At 44.6% G+C, this 17,436-nt stretch overlaps 1 protein-coding gene across 4 annotated transcripts in view; it reads right to left on the bottom strand.

Annotated features, from left to right (window-relative positions):
* The window catches only part of PDE10A (phosphodiesterase 10A), a 591,886-nt gene that overhangs the window by 496,689 nt on the left and 77,761 nt on the right, over window positions 1-17,436 (bottom strand). For 2 of the 4 annotated variants that reach the window (XM_072766447.1, XM_072766456.1), the window contains exon 2: window positions 7,775-7,875. The exons of the other annotated variants lie outside the window; for them this stretch is intronic. The gene's annotated coding sequence lies outside the window, so the exon portion shown is untranslated. The remainder of the gene's footprint in view (window positions 1-7,774; window positions 7,876-17,436) is intronic. 4 annotated transcript variants of the gene reach the window in all.

Here is a 17,436-nt window from a genome sequence, read left to right as displayed (position 1 = left end):
TAATAGCATGCAAGTTGAAACTCCATGGAATTGCCTGTGGTAACAGAAAATTCCAATGAGGTTGTGCTGGGGAGCAATTCGTGTTCCCTGGGAGTACCCCCATCTGAGGGCAGCTGCTGACGCATTGGTCAGCATCCGGACAGGGCGTGTGAAGCAGCAGCATTTTGACACTCATCCTGCCTGTCCCCGGGCTCTGGTGGAGGACACACAGGGAAACCACACGGAGCCCTGCGAAAATGTATTTTTGGAGCCGAAGATGAGAAAATGAGTTTTAGGTCACGAGAAAGAAGGGGCATTTGGTCCCCTCTGATGCCATCAACCCGTCACTGCCTATATTTACCTTTGAGCTTTGGCAGGAAGCTCAGAAGCTCAGAGCTTAATTTGAGGCCAAACACACCAGCTGCCTAACGTGACACAATATAGCGCTTTTCTTTCCTTTCTCTCCTGGTCTCAGCATTTTTTTATTTATAGTTTCTCAGCTGCTGATTTTTACATTCTTATTTGTGGTTCACAATTACTTCATCATATGAGAATTAGTCATAAATCACCTCACCATAGACCAGTAAACAGAGAAAAATGAGCACATACATACATATACATATGCATATGCATATGCATATACATATACGTATACATATATATATTACATTAAAATAAAACAAAATACAGAGAAACGACAAGTAAATATGCAGGTATGCAGGTGTGTAGGGCAAGGTGCTTCCAGGGCCCAGAAATAAAATGAGCCTTTGTGAATGCAACTATTGGAAGTGAACTTAAAGTGTGAATGAGTAGGTGACCAAAGGATCCCCAACCAAGACATCGGCCAGTGAGCATACAGGAAGCTGGGCACGTGAGCTTCATGGAAGGTCCCCAAGGCACAAAACACACTGCATGTCTAGAGGAGAAGGCGATCACTAAGGGGGACAAGACTGAAAGTAACTGAGCCTTCTCATCTGTACCCAACTCTAAGCCTTCACTCCTCCAACCCCATCCCTACCCAACAGCCATGGTGACCTTTCTCGAAAGACAATCTGATCTTGCCATCATCTACAATGTCAAACAGACATTGAACCCTTCCCATCACCCTGAAGGTTTTCCATGAAAGACTTGGACAAAATTATATACTATTGTAAACAAAAAGATCATCAAAATTAAAAAAACAAAGAACCAAGTGGGGAAATGTGTTTCCTATAAATGGAACAAAGTACAATGGGTAAGGAGCTCCTACCCTACTACAGTCTGCCCGCCCCCATCCCCACCAGAATGGACAAAGGGCGGGAACTACAAGAAAAATAGTGAACAAAATAAAGAATAAGTGTTCAACCTCATTAGTTAAGAACTGAAACGTGAGAGAATTAGCTCTCGCACATGGCAAATTGGCAAAGAATTTTAAATGATTCAGAGTGAGACATGAGCTTGCACAGGTTGCTGGTAGAGATGAAAACCACATTCACCTTCTTTGCCAGGTACTGAGCCTTAAGGGTATTTATTCATTTCAGTCCATTAATTTTATTTCTAGGAATTAATTTTATTTCTAGTCTGAAACTTTGAGGGGGTGAACAAATATTTAAATATAAAGCTGTTCACAACATATAGTTTTATAACAGTAAAAAAAAATTAAATGTCCAAATATAGATAATGAATTGTGATAGAATATTATGTGGCCATAAAAATGTAAAATGGAGAAATTTCAGTAACATAGGAAAATGCTCACAACAGAATGTTATGTGGACTACCAAAACTCAGCGTATGAAACCATTCACACAGCATGGCCCAAGTAAAATAAAATGCTAATGGAGATTTTCTTGGGGTTTTGACATATGGATCCATGATTTTACTTTCTAAAGTTGGGGGGGGGGGCACATGGACAGGATGGCCACTAGCCATGGTGAGATGGTGATATGAGAGTACCTGGGCAAGGTGAATGTAGCGAGATGCCAGGAATGGGATCGGGTGGAGAGTAAGTCCAGTTCACACAGCTGATGGGTGACACCAGCAACCGGGGGACACAGAAGTCAGCAGAAGGCATTTTGAGGGAACTGAATGGAGTAAGACCAGAATGGGCAACATGGAACTTGAGCTTCTCTAGTGATGTGTGGTGAAGATGACTGGTACGAAGTTGGCCACTGGCAGGTGCTGGCAGGTGTGAACACATCTCCTGGCAGGTGACAGAACACTTGTGTGAACACCCAAGGCAATGTGTGCCAGCTCCAAGGGTGGTGGTGGGGGGCCGCTGCTCCCAGAGATAGATGCTTAGGGGAAGTAAGATCCGATCTCACAGAGCAACGTCATACCTGTGCCAGTTGAAAAACAGGAACATTCCAGGGAGAGACTGGGGGAGACACAGTCAAAGGTGGAAGCCAAGGGGTTTTCAAGGAAATGTCAAAGTCAGGTGAAGGTTCTCAAAGGAGGATAGTAAATCTGGAAAATTCCATTGGATCTAGATTGCAGAGCAGCTAAAAGTCAGCAGTGACTGCCTTGTACCCCCTCTGGACTCTGTCCAACATGATGCAGTCTTGCCTTCTCGAAGCCCACAAAGCAGGCTAGACACTGCCTTTCCAAATTCACTTCATGTAAGTTTCTGCTCATGTTATTCTTAGTTTTACTAATCCTTTGGTATCTGTCACATACATGATATTTGTAACAGTCTAATTTCATTTGTTTAATAAATGAAAGCAGATAAAACATCTTTTCCTTAAAAAAACAAACCTAGTAACTAGAAAACCTACTGAGAAGTACGGAAGTATTTTGCAGCAAGGAGAGCTCTCACTTTTGTGTGACTGAGATTCGGGACCTCGGTGACCACAATACAACGTGGTTTTGCTGTGCTATGGGTGCTCCGGCATTCACTGACCACACAGGCGAGGGCCGGGGGCACGTATTGGCTGCCTCTCCAGCATTATCCCCCCTTCCTTCTGTAGGACCCCGAGTTTACTAAACCTACCCCTAACCCATACTACATGGGCAGGACTGTCCCCTTCCGAGCACCAGTGGAGGTTCCCTCCCCATTATCTCATGCTATTCAGTGATTTTGTTCCCATGGCCGCAAGGACTGGCTCAGGTGGGGCAGGTGAGTCACTGGGCTGTGAACAAAAGTTTGGCTACACTGAAAAGGAGACTGTGTTGTCTTCAACACGAGCTCAGGTAGTTAAGGGGATACAGGAGGTTCCCCGGGGAGGGAAGGGCTGCCATAGAGACCCTAGATATAGGGTAGATAGGTTCAACAGGAGTCCTTCAGAGGGATGGAGATGTCCTGGGACCACAAGGCAAAGGGGCTCAGTGGCAGTCAACCACGCCCAGAGAGGGGACTCTGAGCATTTAATGGAGTCGATTCCAAGGCTACTCGAGTCTCAGCACTGATTCCCAGGCAGGCCCCAGGTCTCAGCACTGATTCCCAGGCAGGCCCTAGGTCTCAGCACTGGAGCAAGAATTGTGTCTGTTGAGGGTAACGCCTGGCAGAGGAAGCAAATGAGGTCAAATCCTTCATTTGTTGGAAAATGGAGTTTTTCCACCATTATGTGCAAAGTTTGCTTCTTGGCCTCATGCCTGCCTGAGGGGGAAGCAGGAGCACTCCCAGGAGATTGCGTCAAAGTCATCTCCTTCGCTTAAAATTCCGTACCTCAGCCACCAATTCTTTGAACTCCTTAAATGGTGAGTTCTCAACACATCCAAAACCAAAAACAATACTACTGTAATATTTCTGGGAATGAGAACAAAAACCCGACGGGAGAAGGAGGTTTGCATTCGTTTGGTTTCTGGCTCTGACTTTAACTTGCTCTGCAGGGAGGGTCAGCTAGCCTCTCTGTTTTCTTTTGAACATCTGCAAAATGGTGATAATTCATCACTTCATATTATAAATTCAGAGCCTGAAAGGCAACAGTTTTCTAAAGTTCAACCCTGCCCCTAAGAGAGAGCAAACATCTGCTGATCTCATTTTTAAAACAGATTTGTTACAGCTAGCCTTTACTTTTGGGGTTTAAAAAATTTTCCTTAACACACATGTGCACATGCATGTACACACACACACACATTTATTTGGGATTAATATCAGTATTTTAACTGGGCATAAAATTCTTGTTATCAAGATATACCATTTTGGGGGGGCACCTGGGTGGCTAAGTGGTTGAGTGTCTGCCTTCAGCTCAGGTGTAATCCCGGGGTCCTGGGATCAAATCCCACATTGGGTTCCCTGCAGGGAGCCTGCTTCTCCCTCTACCTATGTCTCTGCCTCTCCCTGTGTTTCTCATGAATACATAAATAAAATGTTTTAGAAAAAAAAACAGTTAAAAAAAAGAATGAGCCAGAGCGGCTTGCCGCATGGTGGCTAGGGTCACGACATCACAAGGTTGTAGGATCTAGCCCCGTGCCGGGCTCTACACCCAGTGTGGAGCCTGCTTCAGGTTCTCTCTCCCTGCTGCTCACTTTTATCTCTTTCTTTCTCAAATAAATAAGTAAAATCTTAAAAAAAGAAAAAAAGAAAGAAAAGAAAAGAAAAAGAAAGAAAGAAGAAAGAAAGAAAGAAAGAAAAGAAAGAAAGAGAAAGAAAGAAAGAAAGAAAAAAAAGAAAAAGAAAGAAAGAAAGAAAGAAAGAAAGAAAGAAAGAAAGAAAGAAAGAAAGAAATGGAGAAAGAAACCACAGCAACAATGGTACCTCACACACATACTTTAGGGCTTACGGCTCCCACACATTGCAGTTTCTCATTTTGTCTTCATCAAACCCCGTTTTTCAAATGTGGAGGAAAGTCAAAGCTGGGAGCTCTGAGAAAAATGCAGCCTTTCCCCTGGTAGCAGGCTCACCCACACGGAGGGCAAGGGTTTGTTTGGCATTAGAAAAAAAAAAAGTTCAGCTGGAGTTAGCATAGGGGGCCTTAGCTCAGTTCTCAGATCTGAGGTCCAACTCCTGAGACATACTAACTATGGTGTGAATTTGTTCTATGAATTCATTTCTTCTTTTGTGCAAGATAAGAAAGGTGGTTTTACTAAATAAAATCAAAGTAACATTGTCAGAAATGGTCATTAGGTGACTATAATACAGTTCTAAAATCAATAAAAATTACATAAGTTATGGTGCTGGAGACGAATGTTAACTAGCATGCATTTTATATGTTCTCTCAATATTTTGCATAAGTCTGCACAGTCCACAGTATTCTTGATTAAAATTAGGAAGTAGAGGAAAAACTTAAATATATCTCAAACCCACTAAAAAATTCTACCAAATTCTCAGTGGTGGATCTGAGATTCAGTGTGACGCACTTGGTCCACCCTGAGATGTCAAAATCCCTCCCAGGAGCTGACCTCAAATTCCCAAAGGAAGCTCATAACTCTGTTTGCTCCCTTGCCTCCCCAGGGCTCCAAAGCAGACAAGTATTTGGTCCAAGAAGGGACATAGGTCAAGGTCAGTAGGGACATTGGTTAATATAAAACTGGTCAGTTTCCTAGAGAGGAACAGGACGCAGAAAACACATGACTTCAAGCAAAGCAATGTGCACAATTTTTTGAAAGACTAATACAACAAGGTGAGGAAAGGCAATCACAAAGGAGTGCTTGCTTGGGGGATTGCTGATGTGTGTGTCGGTCAGCTGTCTGGGTCCAGACCTTACCCTGTAATTAGTATATAAATTGACATCTTCTCTAATTCTTCCAAAATGATGGGTTTCTGACATACTTGTGTGTATACTCTCAATAGTTTCAAAATGACATCAGGATAGGTAGGGACCCTGTGTCTCTTTCCCTAGAGTGTTGGACACAGTTGAGATCACTGGACTGTACTACAAGCTACCCGAGTGTTTTCACTCCTGTCGTAACTGAGACCTCTGTATAAAACAATAGAGAAATTCATGGAAATACCACATTGGTTATATTTATTTGTTATCCGTCATGACCCACCCATCAGGTTGGGTACGGATACCTAGTATACAGTAGGTGCCCAATAGCTTCTGTGACTGGCTCAGCTTCACACAGGAATGGCTGAGAGCCTTTGGGAATGATTTAAGTACTATAGACAGATTTAGACTTGCTAGCCTTCAAAGAACTGAGATTTCAAATCCTGACCCATCAACACACGATGGAAGCCATGGGTTTGAGAAGCATTTAATCCGGAAGCTGCTCAAGTCCTAGCAACTGGCACAGGTTCTACTTTTCAGTGCTTCCTTTGAACACACATCTTGTTCTTTTTTTCTTTTTTTCTTTTTCTGTCATTGTGAGAATGGAGATAACTTACTATGATTTTTTTTTTTTTTTTTTTTTTGGTTTTTGATTTCTAGAAAGATCAATTTTCTTTTGCTGATTTCTTTTGTTTCAGCCCGGAGATATTTCTTAAGAGACACTTCTAATTGCTCTGCCTGCCTCTTCTATTGGTTTTGAAGTCTGGGGTTTGGGTTTTGGAGAAATTAAATGATTCATTTGTGATGGAAGAGCCATAAAGTGCAGAGCAGGAATTGGAACACAATATTCCTGATGGCGAGCCCAAGGCTCGACTACAACACACTTGCACAAAGTGGCTTTTTGGAGAAGCTTTCACAGATAACAGGAGGTAGGTCTTTGAGTTTGGCAGCTGCAATCAGAACCGAAAATGACTCTCAATATCTGGAATTTGCTTAGGAGCTCTTGAAGTAATCGTACCACAAACATTCGTTGTGTGCTTGATACGTGCCGGACACCAGGAGACGCCCTGGGCCTCTAAGGCCATTTATTTATTTATTTATTTATTTTAATTAATTTTTATTGGTGTTCAATTTACCAACATACAGAAAAACACCCAGTGCTCATCCCGTCAAGTGTCCACCTCAGTGCCCGTCACCCATTCCCCTCCAACACCCGCCCTCCTCCCCCCTTCCACCACCCCTAGTTCGTTTCCCCGAGTTAGGAGTCTTTATGTTCTGTCTCCCTTCCTGATATTTCCCAACACTGTTGGTGGGAATGTGAACTGGTGCAGCCACTCTGGAAAACTGTGTGGAGGTTCCTCAAAGAGTTAAAAATAGACCTGCCCTACGACCCAGCAATTGCACTGTTGGGGATTTACCCCAAAGATTCAGATGCAACGAAACGTCGGGACACCTGCACCCCGATGTTTCTATCAGCAATGGCCACAATAGCCAAACTGTGGAAGGAGCCTCGGTGTCCATCGAAAGATGAATGGATAAAGAAGATGTGGTTTATGTATACAATGGAATATTACTCAGCCGTTAGAAACGACAAATACCTACCATTTGCTTCAACGTGGATGGAACTGGAGGGTATTATGCTGAGTGAAATAAGTCAATCGGAGAAGGACAAGCAGTGTATGTCCTCTAAGGCCATTTAAACACAGCCTGCCTGCCCCGAGGTCAGGAAGCCAGCAGTGGCCTGGGACACGGAGGAGCAAAAGCAGGGGGAGGGTCTCCCTAAGAACTGATATGTAGGGGATCCCTGGGTGACTCAGCAGTTTAGCTCCTGCCTTTGGCCCAAGGCGCAATCCTGGAGTCCTGGGATTGAGTCCCACATCGGGCTCCCGGCATGGAGCCTGCTTCTCCCTCCTCCTGTGTCTCTGCCTCTCTCTCTCTCTCTCTCTCTATCATAAATAAATAAATCTTAAAAAAAAAACCGGATATGTATATTTTATAAAAAAGGCAAAAACAACCAGTGACGTGCCCACTACCTCATCACAGACGTTGTCAAAGGGAGAAAAAAAGCTGAATTCAGAGCTCCTTTTTGCAATAAAGGAGCACGCATTCTAATTTGAGGACTAGCTCATCTCTCTTCGAAGGAAACCCAGAGTCATGAATTAACTACTCACACCGAAGCTGCCAACAGCGCAAGTCTTAGCACTGCGGGAAACAGGCAAAAATGGGGCCCGGGTTCTTGGTAGACTTTCATCTGACTGTCAGTATCTGAAAACTGAAAAACACAGCAATCAGGTGGGTAGCCTAGGAAATGGATGTGTTTGTCCCCAAATAGTCCCCCGTATTATCCTCCCCAGAGTCAGAAGCCGCAGCTGCAGAGCTAGCACTTCCACGGGATCTTCAGGGTTAAAAGCCGACAGCCTCCCGGTTGTCAGGGCTGCTGCCAAACCTCCGTGCGTCACGGAACAGAGGCCACAGATGATCCTAACATCCCAGAGAGAAGCCTGGAGACCGAGCTTGGGGCTGCCTGCCTTCCGCCGGCCTTTTGGGTTCGCTGCGCTGTGGGGTCTAGCCTGGGTCCCAGCGCGGGAAGAGGGCAGGTGGGGGGGGGGGGCACAGGGAAGCGAGTAGAGGTTCAGGCCACGGGCTCTGGCTCCGTGCTGCCCTCACCCCCCCCCCCACTTCATCCCGTCTGTGGATCTGCATGAACGTTTCAAAGGCCTGCGCTGCTCAGAGATGCAACGGCCTGGCCTCGGCTGCAGGCGCGTCTGATGCTCGCAGTTGCAGGAAGAGGATCTTCCAATGATTACTTCTGCTTCCTCCTCGAGGCACTGTCTGCTTTCAAAGTGACTAATGGTTTTGAGTCCCGTTGGCTCTGAGAGCTTACGACTCACAGACAAGCCCCGCAGTCTAGTCTCCTGCAGGAAATGAGGCATTTCTTCCTGTTCTGGCTCTGTCCTCACTGTGGACTTCCCATGGATGGAGTCTATGCAGACAGGATGCCCCAGGCTTACGTGTAAACCCCACCTGCTCCCTTTCCCTCGTCCCACCTCTGGCCACCGTGTCCTGCGCCAGCACCCGTGGGTCGGCAGGTGGCTCGGCCAGTCACCGACTCCTGAAACCTCTACACACTTCCACGCATCGTAATGTGATGCTGTTGTTAGCAAAAGTGGGCCAATTTTATTTTGTTTTAATATTTTTTTAACCTGAAAAGTTAAATTATTTATTTAAATTCAATGTAGTTAACATATACTGTATTATTAGTTTCAGGGGTAGAATTGAGTGGCTTATCTGTGGCATGTAACATCCAGCGCTCGTCACATCAAGTGTCCTCCCTAATGCCCATCCCCAGTTACCCCTTCCCCTCTACCCCTCTTCCCTCCAGCAACCCTCAGTTTTGTTCCTATGGTTAAGAGTCTCTTATGGTTTGGCTCTCTGTTTTTATCTTTATTTAATTTTTCCTTCCCTCCCCCTGTGTTCATTTGTTTTGTTTCTTAAATTCCACATATGAGTGACATCATGTGATAATAGTCTTTCCCTGACTGACTTATTTCGCTTGGCATAATAGTCTCTAGTTCCAACCACACTGTTGCAAATGGCAGGATTTCATTCTTTTTGATGGCTGAGTAATAGTCCATCATAGCTATCTACACCATCTTCTTTTTTTTTTCACCATCTTCTTTATCCATTCATGTGATGCCTTTTAAAAATCACTTTTCAAAGTAGAATCTTTTAAAATGCCCACAGAAAACCTTATCTACTGTAACTTTTCACAATAGTTTTATAAAATTAAACAGAGTAATACTTATTTTCTAAGAGCTTTCTATGCACCAGTGACTGAGCTAAGTTCTTCATACATTATCTTATTCTGGCTTCCCACAACAACCTTCTCAGGATGTCAGAATTATTATCATCCCTGCTCTATGGAAGAAGGAAAACAAAACTCAGAGAACCTAGTTTACTTAATTATTAATTTATGTAATAATATATAATATATATCACATTATAATCATTATAATATATAGTTATATATTAGTTAATAGTTATACTTTAATATACTAACCATTAAATATAATTAATCATATTTATATATTTATAAAATATTATTTATTACATTTACTAAATGTAATAATAATAGTTTATTAACCCACTTAATTTCCCTAAAAACCACACACGCAGTAAGTGGTAGAGTCAGAATTCAGAGGTGTTTCCAAGGAAAAGCACCTGCTGATCACACTGACCAGAGGAAACTGAGCTTTGGACAGACTCCTCAGGCATCACTGCCCAGTCCTGCACAAAAATCTGCCTGATTTTTGAGAATGAGATCAAAACCAAATCAGAGATGCCTCCTTCTTATATGGCCAGTAAGAAGTGAGAGCCTAAAGTCTGGGCCTCTGTTTTGTTTTGACCAGACTTTTCAAGTCATCACAGACATCACATTTCTTTAGCCATTTTAAGAGGAAGAGTTCAGTAATCAGAGAACAAGCTATATTCAATGGCTTTTTTGGACAGCCCTCCTTACAAGGTCGGTAAACAAGGGAGGTCAGTTCAGAAGCATCAACCACTTCTGTACCACCAGACAGGCCCTCACCATCACTGGGTGATGTTTCTAAAACACTGTAGGAACTCCAAGGGTCAGGACAAGGAATGCAGACGTGACCTATTTAGAAATCTTGAATAGACTCATTTTCCCTAGTTTAAAGAGGTAGATAGAGTCATGGCCTCCCAAAGATGTCCGCATCCTAATCCCTGAGCTTTGGATGTGGTCCTGTAGATGGCAAGGACTTTGCAGAGATGATCCTGGCTTATCCAGTGGGCCCAATGGAATCACAGGGGTCCCTATGAGAGGGAGGCAAAAGAGCCAAAGGCAGACAAAGGAGATGTGATAACAAACACAGGCTGGAGTGAAAAGCTTTCACTTTTCAGGGCCATGAGCCCAGGAATGTGGGTACCCCCAGAAGCTGGAAAAGCCATGAAAACAGATTCTTCCCTGCAGCCTCCAGAGTGAGTACAGGCCTGCAGCCGCAATAGGGAGTTAAGACAGATGTTAGCTTGAAATATAGAAATGACCTGGGTATCATGTCTCTCAGCATCTTTTACAGGCATGAGGTTACCTGATTAATTAGGATCCTAACACTGCATTGTATATAATTTGTCTCATTCATACAATTATCATGCTAGGTACTCCAGATATAATTTATTCATCAAAGATTACAAATGTATTAATTAAATTTTATCTTTGAAATGTTGCCTTATACCAGGAGGCAACTGAGTGGAAAGGGCTCTGTGGGTGGGGCTGTATTTGCCCTCCAGGAAGGTGGCAGAAGGTCTATTTTGAGATGTACATGTATGATTTCCTATAGAAAATGGCAGATGAGGGCACCTCAGTCAGCTCAGTCAGTTAAGCATCTGACTTCAGCTCAGGTCAGGATTTCAGGCTCCCTATTCAGTGGGGAGTCTTCTCCTTCTCCCTTTGCCTTTCCTTTACCCCTGCTTGTGCTCTTTCTTTCCCTCTCAAAGAAATAAGCAAAAGCTTTTAAAAAAGGAAAATGGAGATGAGAGTTAGGAATGCATACCCACCCCAGTATTTCCACCCAGTTTGTGCAGACGCCTAAGAGTGGGATCACTGTATGTGGTGGATGGAAGCAGAGGAGGTAGGCCCAGGAACTTCAATTGGATTCTGAACCCAAGGGGCAGAGAAATCTAAGTAACACCTGAGTTATATGTGATGAATCCCAAATGGACAGGCAAAATTGTTTAAAACCCCAAAAACCCTCAAGGAAAGAAATCTTAGGTCTTCCATGCAAAAGCTCCCCATTCTATAGGAACTCCATCATCATCAACAGTTTCCCCAACCAAGTTCAATGTCGAAATTGAGGCTGCCTCCAAGTACCCAGCAACTGACAAGTGGATACAGAAGATGTGGCATACACATATGATGGAATATTACTCACCCATCAAAAAGAATGAAATCTGGCCATTTGCAATGATACGGATGGATCTAGAAAATATTATGCTAAGTGAAATAATCCAGCCAAAGAAAGACAAATACTATATTATCTCTTCCTTTCTCATATGTGGAATTTAAGAAACGAAACAAATGGCAAAAAAAAAGAAAGAAAGAAGAAAGAAAGAAAGAAAAAGAAAGAAAGAAAGAAAGAAAGAAAGAAAGAAAGAAAGAAAGAAAGAAAAAGAAAGTAAGAAAGAAAGAAAGAAAGAAAAAGAAAGAAAGAAAGAAAGGAAGAAAGGGAGAGACAAATAAAAAAAACTGACTCAACTCTAGAGAACACATCTTGGTTACAGATGGTAACCACAGGGAAGAAGGGTGGGGAGAAGGAGTAAAGATGAGAAGGGGATGAAGGGGAGCATTTTTGATGAGCACCTGGTGATGTATGAAGTGCACAATCACTAATACATTGTACACCTGACACTGTTATACTAATATGTCAGCTACACTGGAATTAAAATTTAAAAAATAAAGAAGTAAAAAGTTGGAGGGAGAAAAAGACAAGGTTGACTTGAGAAATAGTAAGTGTGAATATATGGAGGTCTTAGGACAAGTGGTTGGAAGCAAGTATTTAGAGAGGAAAGCTTGTAAAGAATCTTGAAGGCAGAATTTGGGGTTTGAATGTAGGCAAAAATTCATCCAGAAAAGGAAAAGAAAGTGAAGCTACTTCAAGTTTGGTATCCAGGGTAATGTTTTTCTGTGCCTTTGGCAGGTCAGTGTGGGCCACACTGATAACCATGCTCAAAAAAGACTTCTCAGATTCATAACCACATGAACAGGCAATAATGACAAAACCCCAATCGTGTTCTTTGTAGATGGTTCCTTTTTCCAATCTCCCTTTAAAAAATATTTTATTTATTTGAGAAAGAGAAGAATCTGAAGCAGATTCTCCGCTGAGCAGAGAGTCTGATGTGGGGCTCCATCCCACAACCCTGAGATCATGACCTGAGCTGAAATCGAGAGTCAGATGCCCAACCGACTGAGCCATCCAAGTGCCTCTCCAATCTCCCTTTTGAAAATACCTATGGTGCTTAATCTATAGAACCCTTCACACTTCCTAATAATACCATTTAAGGAAACACAAGGTGAGATGCTGAAGTGTCCATCTGCCCTCTCGACTCGAAAAACTGGACAATGCTATTGTAGCTTGAGTGGATTTCCTGGAGAGATCATGAGCAAAGCCATGAGCAAACACCACCCACGGTGTCCCCCATATCTGTTTCTACAAGCTCCTTCCTCCCCACCCCACCACCCCCACAGAGGTTCAGAATCCAGCTTTGCTTCATAATACAGCAGCAGGCTTCTAAACCCCAGAACCCATGCTCAAACTCAGGGTACTTTCCTCCATGGGCTGGCTGTGTCCCATTTTCACTGTAAAGAGTAAGATCTTTCCTGTTTTTAAAAATGTTTAGTATTTGTCTCTGAAAAGCATAGTGGAAAAGGTAAGACTAATAAATTAGTAGGAAGCACGCACCCTGTCTATAGATCAAGTGAGCCGAGTTCTTCAAGGCAGGTTCCTGGTTTAGTTAGGGATGGACTAGAAATTAATAAAAGTAACAGTAGTGACATTTACTGAGCATTGACCAGGAAACCAGGCACTTTTCAAGGCCTTCAAATAGGCTGTCACAGCAATGCAGTAAGATTTTACTCTCAGAAAGGAGCTGACCTCCTTGGTCTTATTCTAGAGAGTGGGTGGTGAACCCAAGCTGAGGACTGTAGGGTCAGCTCTCCTAGTCACCATGCCATATGGTGTCTGAGCCTTTTAATCCCTTGACAGTCCTTCTTTGAAAGGAGGGGTAGAGTCAGCATCAATAAATACTCATTGCCGTTCCATGCTCAGTAATGATGGGCTGGATTAGATCTTTGACAGTGTTGCTTGGGCTAAATTTCCCCTGTTCAGATGACTGTGTGATGTCTCTCACCTGATCGGACCCAGACAGATACAGAATGTTTACTAGATGGGAGGTTTGAAACTACGTGGATATCCGTCCCTGATCCTGATGGGATGCGTATTCAGAGTTCAATGAGATGGCACTGGGCCACCTGCTGGATGCAGACAAGTTTCTTCTCATCTCGTCCTAGACATCTCCACTTTTCTGTGAGATTCCTAACTTAAGAGTTTCTTTCCTGACCATGCTACCCCAATGAGTCTTCTTACATTTCTGCAAGTGTAGGGTCCTTCATTTTCTCATCTCCTCTCTCCGAGCTTCTCTGCCTCAGCTGGGCCAAGGCCTGCCGATGCCTGGTGATAATCCCATTCCTTGGTGTCAGAGCTTCAGTTTCCCATCATACCAGGCGAAGACCTTTCCCTGGGAACAGGCTCCACTGGCAGCTGGGTGTGTCCGGCCAAATACTACGGAGCATTTGTCAAACTTTCCGGGCCCAGGAAAACCCTAGGCACATTTTGCCAAGTACTTTTCTCCCTCATTTATAAATCCATGTGCATTTCAAGTGAAATTTAATCCGTATGTTCCTCATTCATTCACACTCAACCCATCATTCTGTCATTTCGTAAGAGCTTTGATGTCTGAGACGCTTCCCATGTAAGTTTCATAAGCCTTCCTTTTTGTTCGTAAACGACGAAAGCCACATTTTTTGAACAACAGAAAGAGCAAACAAAAATCAGAGTTGTAAGGGACTCAAGATTGGTTGTCTATCCGGGAAAAATGTAAGACATCTGGACGAGTTCTAGACTTCTCCAGTGAATTTCACCTTCTCTACCAAATCAGAATATTGGGCAATGCACTGGCTAAAAGGAACAGGAAATCTCAACCAGTTTCAAACCGTTGCCCCTTCAAAACCAGAAATATTTAAATAAATAATGTCTGAAGTCCACCTGGAAAGACAGTAAAATACTTTCTAGATAAAGACAAATTACATTCTTCAGAAACAGTTTCCTAACTGAGGACAGAGTAGTGAGCAACTTCCAGGTTAGGGAACAATTAAACTAAGGAAGGGAATAATGATGGCACCAGGGCAAGCGATGTTTTCTCTCTCCCTGTCTACTCAATCGCTCTGCGCCCCATCAGACACCCTCACAATTTTCCTCATTGTTGCAAAAGGACAAGTCAGTTGGAAAAATACTGCCCAGGGATGTTATTTGTACTGCATGCAAAATAGAGCACCTGGGCAGAGAGGTTTGCTGGGTGGCTGGGTGCCTGGAACCAGGCTAGGACCCACAGGGCAGCCCCCACCTTCCCAGCACCTGGCCCCACGCCCACCTGTATGCACCTTCCCTCTCATCAGACTCCACAGACTGACCAGGGAAGATCAAGCTCTGTGGCCAAAAGACCCACTGATCTTGGTGACACAATTCAGCTTTAAATAAACTGGAATATGCAGCAGATTTCTACTCATAGGGCTAACACTGATCTTGTCAGGAGACTAACCCTTGATTCTAGAGGTCACCTGACAGACCTCTCAAGGAACATCTTCTGTTTCCTTACACTTATTTGTTGGCGTGTCTGTCCCAGCAACTAGACCATGAGATCCTCAAGGACACCTTTGTCTCTCGCCCTCAAGCTGGTGTTGAGTGCAGAATAGCACAATATTGGTGCTCTATGAATGGATGCATCAAAATCGATCCCCAATAGCATTGTGTATTATAAAACCAAGGCAGGGATCCCTGAACAGCTCAGCGGTTTGGTGCCTGCCTTTGGCCCAGGGTGTGGTCCCGGAGTCCTGGGATCCAGTCCTGCATCAGGCTCCCTGCATGGGGCCTGCTTCTCCCTCTGCCTGTGTCTCTGCCTCTCTCTGTGTGTGTCTCTCATGAATAAATAAATAAAATCTTTAAAAAAAATAAATAAAATAAAACCAAGCCAAAAAGTAGCCATGAAATTTGACTAAGTTAAAGGAATCTAGACCCAGGATGGGCATACATCAAGCATGCCTGCCTTTGGTTTGAAAAGCATAGCCACCTCCATCAGCAGGTTTCCACCTGCGTTCCCATTGAGGCTCAGGGGGAGTGGCACAGGCCACATGAGGCCAGGAGGACCCGCTGTCCCTCCACTGTCCTCACCGCCAGGCTGATGTGCCTCCAAGACAAGGTGGCCTGTGCTTGCCTTTGAGTAGTCCGTGCTGCCATCAGCCTCTGGGGAGCCTTGATGCCTTGCAGACGAAACTCCTAGAGCTCACTATGTTCAGTGTGTGAACAGGTATAGGTTATGTCGGAATTCAAATAGTGGGATCCAGGCCCATACCCTGATCTCAAGTTCGGGAGATTCGAGGCCTCCTGGTACCCCTCAGCTCTACAGCTCCAACCCAGAGCTCCCTGCCTGGATTTGTCCTCCTCCAGGGGCCTGTGTGCCACTCCAGGGGTGCAGACCCCACAGAGGGAGCCAAATGGAACCTAAAGCATCTGCGAGGCTGAATGAATCCCTGCCTCCACCCCAAACACAGCCATCATGAGAGGGACATGGAGGAGGTCAAGGGAAGTAAGGGGAGGCGTGGGGGAGAAGTGTGCAAGCGTGGGATCACACGTGTGTCCTGATAGTGCGGTGAGGAGGGGGCCGATGGAGAACGTGTGAACTCTCAGCCAAGGAAACCACTTTCCCCAGAAGTAAGACCGTGGGTCCCAGCACACATGGCATCTGTTTGCTGGGAGGCCTGGAGCTCGGGCAGCTGGGGGAGGAAGGCAGAGGGACCTGGGGCTCACATTTTGGAAACCTCATTTCTTCCTGAAAGTTTCCTAAAGCTTTGATTGAAAAAAGCCTCTTTTACCAGTTTCTGGCCAGTGGCAGAGCTGTAACCAGCAACTGGTATCCTTTATCTTTCCACCTCCTACACGATCTCTTTCCTCTAAAATTCTCAACCATACAATTCAAAAAAAAAAAAAAAAATACGTTGCGCACATAACTTCGGTCCATCTGAATCACGTGGGTTTCTTTAAATCACACAAAGACATCTAAAGTTGATATCGACTCCTTGGTCCCGATGTCGCTGAAATGAATTTTACGTAAAAATTATCTTTCGGAGAGTTACAGCGGAGCCCAGGAACGAACCCACATCAAGTGTCCTTGATCTTTTGAGGAGCACGGTAACAGATCGGACTAACCGAGCGCCACAATGTGCCAGACTGTGTTTAGGGGAACTACGGCAGACATCGGCAATGGTGGGGGCTCCGAGCATAACTGGAAGGAACCCAGCAAAGAACTCAGGGGAAGGACCACCCAGAGGGAGGGAAGAGGGTGGCAGATGCGGCTTCCGCGTGGGCGTGTGTGTGGGTGTGCTCTGCGGGGACCTGCAGCCGGCGACGGTCCGCACGCTCGTGCAGCAGCTAGCCACTAGGTGGAAGTGTGCACCCAGCAAAGAAGCCAGGCCGGACCGCTAACGAGACATTGGAGGTGTGTATGTGGTGCTTTTTCAGACTTAATAAGCTTTCAAGATGTATGTTAATATCTCTTTCTCAAATCCTCTTGAAACACAGGTGAGGATAAGGTGGGGGCTGGAGAACAGAAAGGTAAAGGCTTTCCCCGAGTGGAGGTGCCGCCTGACTGTGCATATGGTGGCTTGGATGGTAGGCTTTAGGGTAGGAGCACCTGGAAACCCCTGGAGGGAGACAGGGGTCACCTAATTATAGATGCAGAGTCCATGGGTCTGAGGAGTAGATGTTGGCATTTCTGGTTTTACGAAGCCCCCTAGGCTATTACAACATGCCCCCTGCTCTCATAGCGTGTGCCCTCAGAGGAAAGGAACGCTAAGTCAACAATTAGGCTCTCTTGTTCCCTTTGAGATGTGTCATCTCTGGTGTATATGGACACATGTGTGCATCATGGGCTGACAGGAGAAGCAGGTTGACCAAGTGGAATTACCTATCACACTCTTTTAGTC

This window comes from Vulpes vulpes, chromosome 1, assembly GCF_048418805.1.
Source record: "Vulpes vulpes isolate BD-2025 chromosome 1, VulVul3, whole genome shotgun sequence".
In the NCBI taxonomy this organism is placed as follows: domain Eukaryota; kingdom Metazoa; phylum Chordata; class Mammalia; order Carnivora; family Canidae; genus Vulpes; species Vulpes vulpes.
The sequence above is the reverse complement of the archived record's forward strand: the minus strand, read 5'-3'. Positions and strand labels throughout refer to the sequence as shown.